The sequence below is a fragment of the Lagenorhynchus albirostris genome, chromosome 2 (assembly GCF_949774975.1).
Source record: "Lagenorhynchus albirostris chromosome 2, mLagAlb1.1, whole genome shotgun sequence".
Lineage (NCBI taxonomy): Eukaryota > Metazoa > Chordata > Mammalia > Artiodactyla > Delphinidae > Lagenorhynchus > Lagenorhynchus albirostris.
This window is the reverse complement of record NC_083096.1, coordinates 71,294,292-71,314,022: the sequence shown is the minus strand read 5'-3', so window position 1 is coordinate 71,314,022 and position 19,731 is coordinate 71,294,292. Positions and strand designations below refer to the sequence as shown.

At 38.8% G+C, this 19,731-nt stretch overlaps 1 pseudogene; it reads right to left on the bottom strand.

Moving 5' to 3' along the window:
• Positions 1-318: 318 nt before the first annotated feature.
• LOC132515437 (olfactory receptor 10J3-like) lies at positions 319-2,719 on the bottom strand (annotated as a pseudogene).
• Between the last annotated feature and the right edge of the window lie 17,012 nt (positions 2,720-19,731).

Sequence of the window (19,731 nt, the reverse complement as noted above, 5' to 3'; positions counted from 1 at the left end):
AAATAAAATTATTATTTATTTTATTTATTTTTGGCTGCATCAGTTCTTAGTTGCAGCACACAGGATCTTCATTGAGGAATATGGGATCTTTCTTTGCGGCACACAGGCTTCTCTCTAGTTGTGGCATGCGGGTTTTCTCTCTCTAGTTGCAGCACGCAGGGTCCAGAGCACGTGGGCTCTGTAGTTTGTGGCACGTGGGCTTAGTTGCCCTGCCGCATGTGGGATCTTAGTTCCCTGACCAGGGATCAAACCCATGTCCCCTGCATTGTAAGGCGGGTTCTTTACCACTGGACCACCAGGGAAGTCCCTGAGTAGTATCTAAACCGTGGCTGTGTGAAGAGCAGCTTTGACCTCCTTGTTCCCTAGGTTGTACATGACAAGGTCCACCAGGTAGTGAGGATGGTGTAGGTCACTGAGATGGGTCTGTCCTGCCCCAGGGAACTCTGGGACTTAGGCTTCAGGTAAATGATGGAGGCACAGCCATAGTGGATGATGATCACTGTGAGGTGGGGGGTACAGGTGGCAAAAGCCTTCTACTGACTCAAAGGCAAAGGCCTTAAGATTCCAAGGCAATCTTAAGATTATGAAGCAATCTTAAATATGGTGCAGAAGATGACGACATAGGAGACGGAGACCAGGCCCACGAGTAAAACAACGTCACAGACACTGATGACAACTTGATGATCTCACTGACAGTGATGTCTGTCTGTGCAGGCCAGCTTCCGCAGGTACCTCACATCACAAAAGAAGTGAGAGATGACCAAGGTATCACAGAAGGGCAGGCCAAACACAGATGTTACCTGTACAGTGTCATGTCCAGGCCAGTTCCCAGTGACTCAGATGCCAACTGGCATAGGCCTCTTACCTAGGGTGACTGTGATGCTGTGTCAACTTAACTGGGCTAAGGATGTCTAGAGATTTAGTTGGTAAAATATTGATTCTGGGTATGTCTGTGGAGGTGTCTCCAGAAGAGATTAGCATTTAAATCAGTAGACTGAGTAAAGAAGATCACCCTCACCAATGTGGGCAGGCATGATCCAATCTGTTGAGAGCCTGAATAGAATCAAAAGGCAGAGGAAGGGCAAATTGTCTCTGCTTGAGCTGAGACATCCATCTTCTCCTGCCCTCAGACATCAGCGTTCCTGGTTCTCAGGCTTTCAGGCTGAGACTGGGATTTATACCATTTGCCCCCTGATCCTCAGGCCCTCAGACTCAGACTAAATGATACCACCAGACTTCCTGGCTATTCACCTTTCAGAGGGCACACTGTGGGACTTCTTGGCCTCCATGACCACATGAGCCAATCCCTATAATAAATCTCTTACATATATCAATATATATTCTCTTGGTTCTGTTTCTCTGGAAAACTCTAATACAATGACTGAATCCCATAGTGGGGCTGCAGATGGCCACATGGTGTTCATACTGCATGGCCATGAACAGGAAACAGTTGTTGGTTACATACATGAAATAGCTCATGCATTCAAGAGCTAGATGTCATAGTCTTGAATGACAATGGGCTCAGGAGGCCAGACAGAATGTAGGGACCAGAGTGTAGCAGGTCTTAGAGATGAACAGCATGCTCAGGAAGGAGTACAACAGAGTATGGAGGTGACAACCCAAGCAAATGATAGTCACAATGATGACACTGCCAGAGAGAGTCAGCAGGTACAAAGTCAAAAAGACAAAAAAAGAGAACAAGGCGGTGCTACCACCCAAAGCTGGAGAAATCTTTAAAGAGGATCTCAGTAACAGCAGTAGAGTTTGGCCTAAACTCTAAGGAAAATCTGGATCTGAATGAACTGGACAAAGGAAAGGGAGAGGTGAGGTTCTAACTATACAACAGATTACACAGTACTCTGAGCAGCACTATTGAATAATGTCTGAGGCTCAGGGGAACATCAGTGCTCTTCCACTGGCCAAAAGCTCACCATTCTTGAGAACAAATTAAGAAGTTTTTCATGATTTACTAAGTTTAGGACAGGGGTTGGAGGGAGGGAAAATTTCAACATAAGATGAACAGCAGAATTATGAAAACAACTACCTTACTTGACCATTAAGGAGGTGGGTTCAGGTCAAAGAAGACACAGGTGTTGCGTGAGCCTGGCACTTCAACACCTTCTGTACTCATCCTTGATCTGGGCCTTTGATGACACAATGAGGAGACAGCAACACAGGGAAGGATGATGAATATCTGGGATTGATCCATTCGTCTCTGTCAATGTGACTGCCAACACAAAGTATGTGCCCTGGGAGTGTTCCAGAACAGTATTCTGAGTCCTGGGCTCTCCTTTCCTGCTTCTTTGTGTAGAGAAGATGACTAGTACTTGGCCAGGCTTTGGGAGGGCCATTCAGGCTACCCTACTACCCACGTTTCCAGACATGGAGGTCCATGCTCCTTTGAAGTAAATTTTGACATATCTCTTTCTTGATCTATAGAGTATACTCCCTAGAGAAAAAGAACAGTACCTGGTGTTAATAAATAATGTTGACTTTCTCTAAATCTCCTTATTGTAAAATTTTTCAATGAAATGGTATACGTAGAGGTGAGTGAGTTATTTTTCAAGAGTGTTTTTTTCTGCCCCTAAGCCTATACTTCATAACAGTGGCTGATAATGTCATCATTGGGACTATAATCTTTACTAGCTATCACTTTCACATTCTCCTTGTGTTTCTTTTTTAGTGTCCTGTTTCCTTCAAAGATGTTCAGCACGGGCATTATCTCATTTTGCTTTCAAGTCTTGTAGGCAAGAATCAGTATCTGAATATTGGAGAACTGTGAAACACAGATCATCATCTTCCTTGCTTTCTTATCACCAACCCATAGCAGTAATGGGGTAATACCTTTTCACTGGCACCTGCAACCCACTCTTACTCAGTTCAAGAACTGGAGGACGTGTGTCAGGCTGGCATCCTCAGTGTGTGCAACAGGATTGCTTCTATCACTGGTTCAGGCTGTGGCCACTCTCTAGCTAACCTTTTGTGATCCACTCACTGATCATTTTCTCTGTTATGTCTAAGTTATGTTGGACCTGGTTTCTGCTAGTCCAATCACTGATTCTGTCACTGACAGTCTTCTGACTACTACCTTTACAATTGTCCTTTTGACTCTTATATCTTCATTATTTCTACCATTTTCAGGATAGCATTAGCCAGAAGAAGACATTGCCTCTGTATTTCTCATCTCACCATAGTGATCATCTGGTAAAGCTATGTCTTTAGAGCTTACTTCAAACATGATAGTGAGATCAGCAAATGTTAAAATTAGTTGATCTCAATGACCAACTCTAATCAGAGTCTGTAACACTTAAAAGTAAAGATGTCGGGGCTTCCCTGGTGGCGCAGTGGTTGACAGTCCACCTGCCAATGCAGGGGACACGGGTTCGTGCCCCGGTCCAGCAAGATCCCACATGCCGTGGAGTGGCTGGGCCCATGAGCCATGGCCGCTGAGCCTGCGCGTCCGGAGCCTGTGCTCTGCAACAGGAGAGGCCACAACAGTGAGAGGCCCGCGTACCGCAAAAAAAAAAAGTAAAGATGTCAAGAATGCCTTGACATAATTGTAGATAATAAAGCTCTTTTCCAGGATTATTGGAAGGATATTAAAATCTCTTCTCAAGTAGTTTTGCAAAATTTCCAGATAGAGATATTGTAAATAAAGTCACTGGTGTCAAGGTTTCAGGTGACTGGTGATGTGTCGTCTGACACAACTAGGGCCAGCATAAAAGTGAGCTTCAAGTACAAATTTCAAAAAAAATGTTCTTATAACCTCAGCCTATTGTTAATATTATAACTATATAGCCCTTTAAATTGATGCCCACTGATTCTCGTTCTTGAGATTTCTATGAGGTCAAAATATGGTCTACAGCATAAAATTCAAACTTAAGATGTTCAGTGTACATCATAAACTGATATAAACTATAATAACACATACAGTTAACTAAATCTAGAATTAATTCAACTTGGATGCTTGAAAGGGGATTTATTCAAAAGAATTTTTTTGACCAAAAAAAAAAATCTGATTAGGAATTCTGGTTCCTGGTTCCACATGTAAGGAGCGTGGAACACACCATTCTATCCTAATGAAAGAAAGTGAAAGCCTGAACAGGCTGAAAAATCAACAGTTCTTGAATCCATAAGAAAGGTGAGGACACAGGGAAAACTACAGCCCTTAAGATTGCAGAGACGGGCAAATATAAGGAGTCATGGTTTACTGGAACAGAGATTCATGCATGAAACCATCATGGGAGCCAGTGCTGGGGTAGGAAGGGAAAGATAAATGATCACTTTTGATATCAAAATTTAATCTAAATAAGAGCATACATTTATGCTTTATGTAATTACTATAATTGGTACTATTTATATTTTTTGTATGGGCTCCAATTGTTGTCGAGTGTTACTTCCTTTCAGTCTGTAAAATTTCCTCTTGTACTCTTGTAAGGCAGGTCTGCTATCAACAAATACTCTCAAGTCTTTGATTACCTGGAAATGTCTTTACTTCACCTTCATTTTTGAATGATAGTTTTGCTAAATATAGAATTCTTGACCTTGGGCATCATGCATTGAAAGCTTCAGATTGTATTTAAGAGGAAGCTATAGATCATTCCCTACAGACATTCTTCAGATCCACAGTTACTTGCATTTCTTTTCCTGAAGTCACTTTTTAAGGTTGGGTACTTTAAACATTTCCTTTAAAAGAAAACTTGGGGGGAAAAAAAAGAATTATTGATGAACAGGATTTTCCCCCCAGCAATTTAGACGTGTTTTATTGACTCTGGACTCTACTATCTGAAGAAAAGTCAGCTGTTCATCTTATTTTGGGGCCCTTGTATGTGATGAGTTGTTTATCTCTTCTTGATTTCATGATTTTCTCTTTGTCTTTGGCATTTAACAATTTGACTATAATGTTTCCACATGTGGCTCTCTTTGTGTCTTGTCTTTCTTGGATGGATAGACTAATGTTTCTCATCAAATTTGGAAGGGGGGGGTGGCCACTGAACCCACAGTGGAAACTGAGGAAGGAAGATACAAGCAAACGTCTTTTCTTAGAAGAAAGCAGTCCGTGCTGGATCTCCAACTTCAATTCCAGCTCTTTTCTCCTTCTGCACAGCACTTTCTCTCCAGAAAGGACCCAGACCACTGGATTTATTGAGGAAGAAATGGCATGCCAGTGTGGCAAGTTAACTCTACTCTCTGTCTTGCTTACCTGAATTGGTGCAGCCAGAATCGTTCCTCCCCTCCAAAGAATGACTCAGTTACTTAAGAAACAATGAATTTAATATGGAGACATTAAAATTTACTTGCCCCTTGCGTCTAAGGTGTTCTAGAATTCATGAAATTTAATCACAACCACAAACATAAATTACAGTCCTCCTCTCTCCCTTTCTTCTACAAATGACTCTGCTTCAATCTAAGAACTTTAAAGCATTCGGAACTTTTTTTTTTTTTTAGCTCAGTTGTATCATAGATAATGTTTCTCTGTTGGTTGCTCCTACTTTGCCTCTACATATTGAAATGACAAAGGACTGAGGTCTGGGATTTTTCATTTATATTCTCTCTTGAAGTGTTCCCATCCAATACCTTAGTTTCTTTCTTTCATTCTTTCCTCCTTCCTTTCTCCAATTCTTTTGTTGAACAAGTAATACACAGACGTTGAACAGCAATCCAAAAGTAAAACAGGTTTATAGTTAAACATTATTCTTCTTTCAGTTTCCTTCCTGTTGCTTTTAGGATGCTGGTTCCTTGAAAATACTACCCCAATAACCTACTGAAAACAAGGCTGAGATTATTCTTACTTTGATAAGGGAGAATACCACCTTGACAAAGTATTAGTGCAAAGTTAGAAGGAAGTGCAAAGTTAGGCTATTGACAAAGTTTCGGAGTATGGCGTACGTCAGTCTTTCAATTCATGGACTGTATTAGGATTGGGTAAGGATCATGATTTAATAATTTAGGACTGATAGACTCAACAAAGTAATACTTTTGAGATTAGAGTTTCAATTTCCTTAGAGCATTAACAGTCATTTGATGCTATTTATTAAAAATCCAAACAGTTTGATGCTCATTGACATAAGTTTTTGGTAGAGGTTCCTAAGAAGAACAATAAAGTTATATACAACTTTTGTCTTCCTGGGCAAGAATGTTTTGAAATAGTAATGCCATGCTGATGAAGGTAATGGAAGAGTAAAGTTGTATTACGAAAACAACTAAATAGCAAAGTCACGTTAACATAGTCAGTAAGCACACTTCCTCCCTTTACCCCTCCACCCTATATTCCTTCCAGGCAATATATAGTATATAAATATAGAGATGCCTTGCATATACTAGCTAATATAAAAGCACATATGTGTTTACATACATGTTAATACTTTCCCCACCATATTTAACAATATCTGAGATGTCCTTCTGTAGAGCACTTAAATAATCATCTGATTATTTTTCAATGGTGGCGTAACTTTCTACTTTATAGATATGTCATTTTTGTTAACCAAGTTTATTACTGATGAATGTTTTGGTCCTTTTTTTTTCTAGCTGTTGCCACTGTAAACAATTCTGAAATAGAAAACTCTATAAACATGCCATTTCACACATAAGTGAACACCAGGAAGTGAAAATGCAAAGTTAAAGACCATGAGCATCCTAAACTTTAAAGAGTATTTAATAGAGTATTGTTCTTCTCTACAAAATTTTTACCAAATGATCTCCCACAAACAATATGTCAAAATGCAATTGCCCATCATTATGGCTCTAGAGGAAATAGAGAGTAATGAGAGGCAATAGGGCCCAGTGATTAAAAGCATGGACTCTAGATTCACACTGCCCAGGACTGAATCCTCTTTCCTCCAATTCCTAACAATGTAACCATAGGCAAGTTACTTAACTTCTTTGTGTCTCGGTTTCTTTATCTCTAAAACGGCTTGGTCTTCAGAGAGTTGTTGTGAGGACTAACTTGTTGATTTATGCAAAGTGGTTAGAAAAGTGTCTGGCACCTAGTAAATGTTATATAAGTCAACTCTAAGTATATACAAGGTTTGAGGCTTCCCACCAGCAGAGATCCTTAAGCATGAAGTGCTTAACCAGGAAGACTCGCAGTGATCAGTTCAGAGTGGGAATTGGAAGCTAAAGATAAAAGGCAATAATTACAGGAAGCTTGCATGAATGCAATTAGTTTTATATTTTATTCAATGTGGTTATGCAATTAACTCCTATATTTTTCTGTGAGATTAGTGAAAAAAAATCCACAATTGATCTTAAGGGGAGAAGAATCCCAAAGAAGAGTATTGATTCATTTATTTGTCCATCAAATATTTCTGATCCCTCTACTATGTACTAAGATCTATGGATTCAATGGCTACAACATACTTGTTTCTCAATAAATATATATTGACTGAATAATTCATTGGAAAGAATCCCTGATGTTAAGGAACTCAGAACATCATTAGAGGAGAAGGGTAAATGGGAATGACAGTACAGAGTAATGAGTGCTACGATGGAGATTAGTATAAGATGGTATGGAAACATAAAGGAGGGGCACCTAACTCAGCAGTAGGGCCAGAGTATACTATCAAGGAGGTATTATCCAAGACAGTAAGGAAAAGGTGAATGATGCATGTGTCCCTGCGGACATCTAGTTAGAGGGACCAGCATTTATAAAGATACAGATGAAGCAGCAAGAGAATCACTACAGTTAAGTACAGAGGCTCTGAAGTCATAGGTTCCTACGATTGAATTTTATTTCACCTTAGGCAAGGTCTGATCCTCTCTGTAACATACTTTCCTTATCTATACAATACTAGTTCTTAACTCAGAAGAATATTGTGAGGCTCCAATAGGTTAATGCATAAAGCATTGAGCAAAATGACAGACACAAAGTAAGATCTCAGAAAATGTTGGCCATGATTTTTATCATTATTAGAGACAATCATGTCACTTTTAGGAAACAAGTGTGGTTCTGAATGGGTCTAGGCTCTGTGGTTCATAGCAGCTTTAAAGAGACTGAGTCCTTGGGGCCTCCTGTGAGGAAGAAAGAGAAACCCAGCTGAGTCCCTGAAGCTGAAGAGTGCGTTGGTGTATGGGATTTTCCAAAATACAGAGGTTGAATTTGATTGAACTAAATACGTCATTGTGTACTTCCTAATATTGTGTCAGTTGAATGAAACTGTATTAGCTCTGTTCACATTATTCATAATGTATTGAAGTAAAATCACATCCCTTCTCTGCTTCTACCACTGCAGACTTCAGAGTCTCTGTCTTATCAGGCTACTTGCACACAGGAGCCCTTGCCACTCTCACGAGGGCATTTACCAGCTCTTCTCTGAACCTTCTCAAGTAGCATGGATGGGGAGTCACCTGCACTGCATGAAGGTGAACCAAGGATTTGTGTGAGGGTTCTTGCTTTTGTTTTTAATGCTCGCTAATTAAATCCATCTTTAAAAAAAAATCATTTAGCCCTGCATACTGAGGAATAGCCCACAGTAACTTCAAATTATACTTTCTTTTTAATTAATAACTCAGAGCACTTTGTGCTTTAATCATACTCTATGCTCTCCTCTTCTAATGCATTATGTTTCATTTTCTCACTGAAATTTACCTGCCTCTTCCTGACAGCTGCAAAGAAATTCCTGCCATTTATTTTCATTTGACTTTATATCTTCACACCTTTGAGAAGTATATACATTTCTATGAAGATAAATAACCATTAATCTTGACCTTTATTACCCACCTCTAATATAACCATGATAAAGCTTCTTCATTTTAATGGCTCAAATGTTAGAGAGAGAGCCCTTCCAATTTTTGAACTAAAAGTATATTATTTCTCTTATTTATACAGCAAATGGTTCATCTAGCCTCTTAAAGGATACAGTCCCCTTATAAAAGCCACACTGCTTTTCCTCCATAGGTGATGCTCAATATTTCTACACTTTATTATAGAAGCCAACATTTACGCCCACCCACTGTCACACACAACACGTCGTCCTTTCCTTTTAGACTTTGCTGTGCATATTTGAACTCTGACAGTTCTCCTTGGGTCTCTTGCATTTCTACATGTCTTGTGAGCAGACACACTGACTGCCTTTGTTCCAGATTATTATTTCAAGTGTACTTTTATAGTGAACAGCCTTGGAAGATAGAGTGTCTCTCTCTGGAGCATAGAGTAAACAGTCATACTTATATTATCTCAGATTCAGGTACCCTAAGCTTAGAGTTCCACTTTTCTAACGCAACTCACTGCCTGTTCAGGTATTTCCTGGCTCTCTTTGTGTTCCTCTGTAAGAATTGGAACTTGGAGAACTGGTGCAAATGTCAATACTATTGCTGTGAGTAATAATGTCTTTTGCTTCAGTCCAAGGTGTCTTGCATCTTTTACCTGCATCCATGGAACTATGGCAGGCTCACTTGTAAGCTTGGAAGGAAGGTAAATCTCAGATCCTTCAGAGTTCTCGACAATGACTTCATTCCAACTTTCTTAATTCTCTAAATGTGGCTCTTCCAGAATATATAAAATGGGGGTTCCTTCTCCACTCTGCATAGCAATGTCAGTGCCCCTCCCACATTCAGGTAAAATACTGGAAATTCACACTTTCCAGAGATATTTGCAGAACTAAAGAAAAATGCTGTGTAGAAAATAGGGGAAGAAGAAAACGTCCATACAGCAAGCAGAAAGACTTCCCCTCAGGCTCCTTCTCCCCCGTGGTCTGCCAGAATTCTGGCAACAAGGTGTGTAGCCACCAGAAAGAACATTACAGTAATCCTCCCTGGGGAAATAAAGAATCCCAAGAGAATACATCTATAGATATTGACATGGGTACTTCCCAGTGAAAAATGATTTGTCACTTTATTGTCCTATATACACAGACATATACATAGAACTTCCAACTAGTTTGTTAGAGCTTCTCTCCTAGATACAAATGAAAAATCAAGGTAGTTTCTAACATGAAAGACTATGATGGAGCAAACAGAAAAAAAACATGAATACTGGGGAAAAGAGACACAATGCATAGAGAAGAGAGAAAAATTTAAATATAGATGCATGTGTATTTATATGTATTTAATATTCTCAAAGAGATGAGAGAATAAAGTGCATTCATGAAACAAAAAAGGTTTCTATAACAAAAATGTTTGTTAAAGACAATTTATTCTATTAGTAAATTTAAAAAGAGAATGTTGAAAAAGTCTTCCAGAAAGTGTATTAAAAAGAAGAAAAAAGTTAGGTAATGAAAGAGAAAGAAAACAAAATGTGAGGATCAATAGAAGAGGTTTAATGTCCAACAAATACCAGTTTCAGAACAAGTAAATAGAGAAAATGGAAGAGAGACAACATCAATGAAAAGAATATTTCAAAATATTAAAGATCATCAACTTCCAGGTTGAGTGACTAGCATAGTGGAAAAACAAATAAGAGTATATATGTCAAAGAGTATCATCTTGTAATACCAAAACTCTAGGGATAAAAAAGTGCTAAAATTTTCCAAAAAGAGAAAGAGAGGGGAAAAAATCATATTATAAGGAATGATAATTCAAATGAAATTAGACTTTTTTTTTTTTTTTTGCGGTACATGGGCCTCTCACTGCCGTGGCCTCTCCCATTGTGGAGCACAGGCTCCAGATGCGCAGGCCTAGCGGCCACGGCCCACGGGCCCAGCCGCTCCGTGGCATGTGGGATCCTCCCGGACCGGGGCACGAACCCGTGTCCCCTGCATCGGCAGGTGGACTCCCAACCACTGCGCCACCAAGAAAGCCCTGAAATTAGACTTTTTAACAACCACACTAGAAGTTAGAAAACAATGAAGCAATGCCTTCAATATTGTAAAGGATAATTATTTCTAAGCTACATTAATATATTAAGCAAATGATTCACAACCTATGTGAATAAAGATATTTTCAAAGAAGTAATATTTCAAGAAATGTATATCCCATATTGTTGTTCTCAGGAAGTTATTGAAGAGGTGCTCCAGGATACAGGGAAACTGACATAGGCAAGAGATCAGGGAATCTCAGGATGCTGCTGGCCAAGTGTATGAAAAGGTGCTCAACACCTAATCATCAGGGAAATGCAAATTAAAAATACAATGAGGTATCATCTCACATCTCTTGGAATAGCCATTATCAAAAATACAAGAAATAACTAAATCTGGCAAGGATGGAAAAAAAAGGGAATCTTTGTGAACTGTTGGTGGGAATGTAAATTGTTTACAGTCACTGTGAAAAGTAGTATGGAGGTTCCTTAAAAAATTGGAAATAGAACTACCTTATGATCCAGCAATCCTAGTTCTGGAAGTGTATCCAAAGGAAGTGAAATCAGTATGTCAAAGAGATATCTGCACTCCTATGTTCATTGCAGCATTATTCATAATAGTCAAGACATGGAAACAATCTAAGCATCCATTAACTGATGAATGAATAAAGAAGATGTGGGAGATATTATATACATACGTATACACACATTCATATATATACACCCAATGGAATATTATTTAGCCATACAAAAGGAGGATATTCTGGTACTTACAACAACATGAATGAACCTGGAGGATATTATACTATGTGAAATAAGCCAAACACAGAAATATAAATACTGTGTGATCTCACTTACATGTGGAATCCAAAAAAAGTTGGACTCACAAAAGCAGAGAGTAGAATGATGGTTGCCAGGGGCTGGGAGAAAATGGGGGGATGTTGGTCACAGGGTACAAACTTTCAGTTATAAGATAAATAAGTTCTGGAGACCTAAGGTACAGTATGATGACTATAGTTAATAATGCTGTATTGAATACTTGAAATTTGCTAAGATATTAGATCTTGTGTTCTTACCACATACACACAAAAAAAAGGTAGCTATATGAGGTGATGGATGTGTTAATACACTTGACTGTGGTAATCATTAACAATGTAAATGTGTATCAAATCATCACACAGTAACACTTTAAATATATACAGTTTTTGTCAATTATACTTTAATAAATCTGGGAGGAATTATTAAAGTGGGAGGAATACTGGTGGAGGAAAGTTCCAGGATTATAGCCCTGCAGCTGTCCTACAGAGCAACTCAAGAGCTGGATTGGAGATAGAAAGAGATGATCTTAAGACAAAAAGAAACTAACTAGGAGGCCAACTAACTAGATAGATGGACAGACAGACAGTCAGATAAAAGTGACTTGGGAATATTACCTGATATGTTTGACTGTAACTATGGAAGAAGGTTTTACTGTTCTGGTGGAAAATTTGAGGCTGGATTAATTAGAGCTACTTGAAAACTAAACAAATAAATGGACCTGTCAACTGAAAAAAGTGCACAACCTAAAAGTTGAGAATTATGTTTTATCTGGCAGACAATACTGAGAACTTAAGAATGGGACACAGCCTCTCAGATAGCTCTGAGGGACTATTCCAAAGAAGTAAGGGAGGAGCCAGGATATACAGGAGTTTTTGCAACAAAGACCAGGTAGTCAGCACTTCAAAAGATTACTGTTAACTAAAGAAAACCAGATAGCTCAAGTTAAGGAATTTAGCACCTTACTATACATGGGAAGATGCAAGAGTCTGGGCTCACTGAAATCATTTCTTTGATATGTACCCTAGCCATATAGGGCCAGGATCCTGTTCTTTCCTATCCTGAGTCCCCTCAGGGTGCACAGTCAGGTTGGTGGAGAAGGGGAAAGGGGAGGTGTGTGTGGCTACAGTGGCTGAGGGCTTGGCAGTGGGCATCCTGTTTCCATTCTAGGTTCCCTCAGGGATCACCCTTGGGGGTAGCCTGTAATGTGATAGCTTGATGGTTGCAACACCCTTTGTTTACTGATATGGCAGGCAACATTTTTCATTCACAGACTCAATTACTAAAACTTAGTTAGAAAAACAAAGATTGCACTGGAAGAGATGTTCACTTAGAGTATGCTGCATGGCTCAGTTGTGAGTAATAGTTGCATATTATCATAATGTATATTTTGAAAATAGACTTAATTTTTACTAGGAGGATGACAAGAGGAGAAGTATGTGCATAGGTTTGTGTTCATGTGTACAAATGATGGTGTTATAAATGAACTAGGAAGAAATAATGCCTAAAATTTAAGAATTAAATGCCATTATATGCATTTTATATACAATATAGCAGAAATGTGGAGGCAAATAACATGAGACACAGGTAAAAGAGTTGAAAGTAGGTGCTTCTAAGAAGCAAGAATCATGGGTGGTTAGAGAAAACATTTTAATAATGTAGTACTATTTTGTATTTTTAATTCTACCTTTTAATTCTGCATTTAATTCTACAAAATTAAATTGTAAAAATTAAGGTTAACTCTTGGATAAATAGAAATGATGTATATATAACTTTCTAACCAGAAAAATGGAACAAAGAAATTAATCAAACAAAAAGATTTGTTAAGAAACAAATAGAGATTAAGAAATCTTAGCACATGGAAAATATAAAATAAGATGGCAGTAATATTTAACAACTACTCTAATTATAATAAGTGTGAATGAATTAAGCTAATCAATTGAAACACAGAGGCTCTCAGACTGAATTTTAATAATCTACACTATACTATTAATATAATATGTCACAGGGACTTCTCTGGTGGCACAGTTGTTAAGAATCCGCCTGCCGATGCAGGGGACACGGGTTCAAGTCCTGGTCCGGGAGGATCTCACATGCCACGGAGCAACTAAGCCTGTGCACCACAACTACTGAAGCTTGTGCACCTAGAGCCCACGCTCCACAATGAGAGAAGCCACCACAATGAGAAGCCTGTGCACCACAATGAAGAGTAGCCCCCACTCGCCGCAAGTAGAGAAAGCCTGCATGCAGCAACGAAGACCCAATACAGACAAAAATAAATAAATAAAATTTAAAAATAAATTGAATAAAAGAAAGGATCCACTTTCCCCTTTAAAAAAAAAATGTCACAGGTTGAAAATGAATGGGTTGAAACGTTATCCAGAAAAATGCTGACAAAAAGAAAATTGATGTGGGCTTCCCTGGTGGCGCAGTGGTTGAGAGTCCGCCTGCCGATGCAGGGGAAACAGGTTCGTGCCCCGGTCCAGGAAGATCCCACATGCTGCGGAGCGGCTAGGCCCGTGAGCCATGGCCGCTGAGCCTGCGTGTCCGGAGCCTGTGCTCTGCAACGGGAGAAGCCACAACAGTGAGAGGCCCACATACCGCAAAAAAAAAAAAAAAAAAAGAAAGAAAGTTGATGTAACGTTATGAATATCAGACAAAATATCTTTCTAAGTGAAAACCGCTAAGAGACATATAATATTGGTAAACAAAACAGTTCACCAGGAAGGTATTCCATTCCTGAATTTGTAAGATCCTAACAGCATAGCTTCAAAATGTATTGTGCAAAAACCAATAAAACTACCAAGAGAAACTGACAAACAAACACCAATCATAGTAGGAGATATTAACACATGTCTTTTGGACTAATAAAATAATCAATGGGTTAACAGGACTAAAAAAGTTATGACAAGTAACAAGCCTAACCTAAAACTCTAACCTTCATCCAGAGAATGTTTTGACCCCAAAGGATGCCTCAACAAATTCAGAAACAATGATATACAAATAATATTCATGGACCATAATGCAATAAAGAAATCAATCCAAAAAAGTAGCCAAACCTTCCATTACCCCTCCTCATACTACTGAAGATTTATTTTATAAACACTTAATAGCACTTACTATATGCCAGCCATTACTCTAAGAACTTTCAAATATTTACTCATTCAAGCTTCACAACAATTGTTTGAGGTCAATACTATTATACTTCACATTTTACAAATAAGGAAATTGAGGCACAGAGGGGCTGAGCGACTTGCCCAAGGTCACATATAGCAAGTGGCAGATGGGACACAAACCCAGGCACCCCAACTCCAGGATCTGAGCTCTTTTGTATTAAGTGTATTATCTTAATATAAACATCTAAATAAACTGTGAATTAAAGAAAAAATAAAAATGAAAATTTATATAATACAACTTACAACAGCACTACACATCAAAATGAACAGGGTAAATCTGAAGTTGTTCTCTGAAATTTATAGCCTTATAATATTTAATGTAAAGCAAGAGGAAAAATAAATATTTTAATTCAAAAAGCTTAAAAAATAACAAAATAAACCCAAAGAAAGTAGAAACAAATAATAATGAAATAAAATTAATTAAAATACTAAAGCAATATAAAATACTAGAAACTTTCTAAAAAGTTTGGATCTTGGAAAGATTAATTTAAAAATATAACCTCTAAAAAGCATTCATTTATCCCTATATAATTTCAAACTGAAGAACATTTATATGCTCAAAATAAGTTCATTACAAGAGCCATAAGAAAGATTCCTTCCCAGGGTTAGAGCCTAGATCTGGTCCTTACCAATAATTGCAACTCCTTCATAACCTTAATTTCAAACATCCCCTCTGACCACACTACTCCAACAGTCTGCTGACCTTACTGGGATGAATGACCTATTGATCTACTTTTTCATTGTTACCTGCCTTAGGCCCTCATTTCCCTTCTTATCCAGACAAATTTCTATGGTCAATTATTTCAATCACTCCCTTGCACACACTCTCATATCCCTCCTCCTCTTTTTCTAGCTGAGCCTCAACTTTGGTTAAACCCAACTCTTCACCTACTCTGCACCTCCCCACCTGCAGCCAAATGTCCAAGCCCTATTTTTAATGCTGTCTTTAAAGACATGCTCTAAGGGTGGGAGGGAGGGAGACGCAAGAGATATGGGGACATATGTATATGTATAACTGATTCATTTTGTTATAAAGCAGAAACTAACACACCATTGTAAAGCAATTATACTCCAATAAAGTTTTTTTTAAAAAAAAAAATAATAAATAAATAAATAAAAAATATAACCTCTAGCAACTATGATAAATCAGAGAGATATAATAAACAAAATCAGGTAGGAAAAAAAGATAAAAGGGCAGATACAGATGAGCAAAACAATTATAAAAGCATACCTTGAAAAACTTTACATTGATCTATTTGAAAAAGAATGTAAAATGGGCAAATTCAGAAGAAGATATAAATTACCATAATTATACCAAGAAGAAATGGAAAATTTACTAGACTAATAACCCTAAAAAGTGGAAATGATTGTAGTGAAAATCTATTCTCTCAAAAAGCAAGCAAGCAACAACAAAAAAAGACACCAGGCTCAGAGGACAGAAAAGGGGTGAAAGTTCCCCAGCATTTAAAGAGGTTGCTAATTGCAAACCTCTGGTACAAAAAATAGATAAAGTAGGAAATGATAATTATCGACTAATAATGAATGAATGAAAAAATAGCAACTTGAATTCAATAGTGTATAAAAAGGCCAAGCAGCATTTTCCTTTAAAACATATGAATGAGTCAACATCAGAAAAATCTATTAATGTAATTCACCACCCTAACCAATTAAAGAATAAAAAGCATATAATTATATCAATGGATACAGAAAAGGAACTAGACCATTGAAAAGACTATTAGTGACAAACTTGCAAACAAACCAGGAATAGAAGGGAACTTCCTTCATGTGATAAAGGGTATCTGAGATCTATAGCAAGCATCATATTTAATGGTGACCAAAACACGAGAAGCATTTAAATTTGGAAAATGACAAAAATGCCTCTGTAACTGCCTTTATTCAATCCTGTATTGTAGTTCATAACTAAATGCAATAAGCCAAAAGAAGAGATATTAAAGAAATCAGAATGGAAAAGACAAAACTTCCCAAACATACCGATGATGCACTCACTCCTTTTTCAGAAAAGAAAAACCTCCGAACCTCCGTCCACTCCAGATTTTTTTCAGTCTTTTTCAGATAAATGTACAATAAGAATCATATATTTTTTAAAAGTCATTTCTCAGTTCATAATTTCAATATCAGGGTTTCCTTTCCTTCCTCATGGGTTTAGACTCCATTACATTTCTAATTTCAGAGATAAATATTTAAACAGAGCTACCAGAAAAACTGTGAAGAATGGACATTGACTAATAAGGCTCAAGATTTAATGATTATTTTAAGGTCTTGCTAAGATCTGCTGCCCAGCTTTAAGCCTTCCTTTAGCTGCTCCGTAAAGGATTTTAAACAGTTCAAATGAGGCTATGCACTGGCCATTCCCAAGCAGTGAGAAATATACTACATATCTATTTCTTAGCTGTAAGTCTCTGAATCTTAATGGCTTATGAGCCTAAATATTTGCAGTTGCTCTTGGGTAAATGTTTGAGGGCCTTGAAAGAGACTATGTGGAACTGAACCAAATGCCTAGCAACTATTTCATGCTTATCAGTCTCTCTCAGTTTACTTAGCTTATCAAAGACACCACAATAAATTGCCTTGCTTTCAAGTATTCATTTCTCAGTACACTGGTTTTTAGGAAAGGAACCTTTCCTACTTTTGGGGTCTCTAAGAGAAAGGCATAAACTGGGTACCAGAACTAGGGATTACTGAAGAGCCCAAGTCCCAGTGGAACCTGGTATATTTGATATGATTCTCCTTCAACCTTTGGAAAGGCCCATCTTGGGTTTGCATTATGAAAGGCAGACAAGGCTGGGCCTGCTCAATGCCTAAATGCTGGGAAAGAGAAAGAGGGCAGGTGCAGGAAGGACTCCAATGTGGGCCTTCCTTCTCATCTTCCTCAAGGAGAAGGCTCTCAGCTTTTCCTATGCAATACGCAGTGATGCCTTGGAGTCTGCTGGGCAAAACCTGCAGGACTGGTATATAGTCCCCAGATGCCATGTCCCCATTCTTCTATATTCCACGTACCTTCCATGTGAGAATCACACAATGAGTATTTGTTGAAGGAATCAGTGAATGAATGAGTCACAGTTCCCAGAACATTCAAATTGGAAGGGACCTCAGAGACAGATCCTTCGGCCCTTAGGGTACAGAGGCCCTAGTGTGTGAGTGGCTTGTCTAATGAAGCTGCACCCTTAAACATGGTTGGGTTCCACAAGGTTGTAGACACTTTCTACAATGATGGTCATGAGGCAAGAGCTCCTATTCATCCTCCATCCACTGAGCAGAGCAGGACCATGTCCTGATGAAACAGCTTTGTTCCTGTGGAAACCCTAGATCATCTATGTAGGGGAGCAAAACTTGCCACCCCAAAATGTCTCTTTGGCATGTAGATTATTTTGAGCTGAAACAATTAAGTCCCAAAAGACTCAGGAAGAACCTTTGACTTTCCCCCTGACTAAAAGAACACAGATGGAGGACTTGTTCCAGGAAAGGAGCCATCACCATAGATAACTATAATATGAAGTAAGTGTGGTAGACAGTGAAGAACCTAGGAAAGTCTGTTTATTAAAATTCCTTTCTGTGTCCCATTGTCTTTGCAGACCCAGCAAACATTTATTTACTAAACTTTTGCTTTTCTCTCTGCATGTGAATTGCCTTTCTCCCCTTTGATTCCCAAATCACTACCGGCAACGTCCTCTTCTGTTAGTTGAAGATGGTGTTTAAAGTGAGGTCTTTGGACACTTTGGCAAGTTACTCAGTTTTCCTGGCCCTCTCCCATGTACACGTCATTAAACTTTTGTTTGATTTTCTCATGTTAATCTGTCTCATGTCAATTTAATTCTTAGACCAGCCAGAAGAACCTGAAAGGGCAGAGGAAAATTTCTTTCTCCCTGACACCTACATACTACCTATGTGAGTAGGTTGATGAGCCCCTTTTCTAATGAGATCCCCAGACATCGTGGTGTTTGGATCTTGCTACTGCTGCCTTGGGTACAGTCACTGTGGCTTTGGGGAGAGGGACCCCAGAGTCCTGGGGCACAGGAGAATGGTTCTCTCTGACAGACTGCAATCCAGATTAAAGGAACAGGGCTTTGGGGAGGCATAGGAGAATGCAGTGTTGCTTTCTGTCTGTTTGTTACTCCCAGATCTGGCCAATCAGAGAGAGAAATTAACTAACAGACCTTGGTGGGCTCTAAGTTTTTCTTCTAGCCCTCCCTTCCAGAAGATTCTCTGGGAGCCATGTCTGCCACACACAGCGGGAATTCTGGCAGTCCTGGTTCTACACTCTCAAGCCTTTGCTCTCCTGAAGACTGAGAGAGCCTCAGCCCTGCCTGGTGAGATGTAAGTCACATTCTATGACTCAATGAAGCATGATTCTTGTCTGACTGGATGCGGCTTTATGACCCTTGCCTCATGGAATATCACCTTTTCTTTTTCTTTTCTTTCCTAGGAATATTGCCAAGTAGAAAGATGAATGTACGGCTGTGTCACAAAACTTGGGGAATAAAAAGCATTATATAAATACTGAAAAATCACTCAGGAAGTGGTATCTGAGCATTAGTCTTAGAAAATCTCAGGCAGAACTTTCAAAGGCTTAATTGGTGAATTTAGCTCAAAATATATTCTTTGCACTGAATGAGCCAGAGGGATTGGGGACATTCAGTCCCATCCCCACACCGTCTATCACACTCCTGGCTGGTGGGGCCTGGAGGAGAGAAATGGAACATCTGAATCTGGTTGAGTGAACCTAATTTTCCCCCTCTGTACTAGAAAAAGTATATCCCCTGAACACAGAAGTGCCCACCTTACTGCCCCAGATATCAAGCAGAGGGCAGAAAGGTGAGTGTCAGTAAACAGCTGGCTGGCTGGCTGAAATATTGGGTTCATGAGTGTAGGAGTTCAAGGCAGAGATCCTGCACAAAGGCACGCTTGCACAATTGCTGCGCTGGGAGTGGCTTTTCCATTCCAACCCACATGCAGACCCTCCTCCTGGTCCTTGGGATTCTCTCCTCT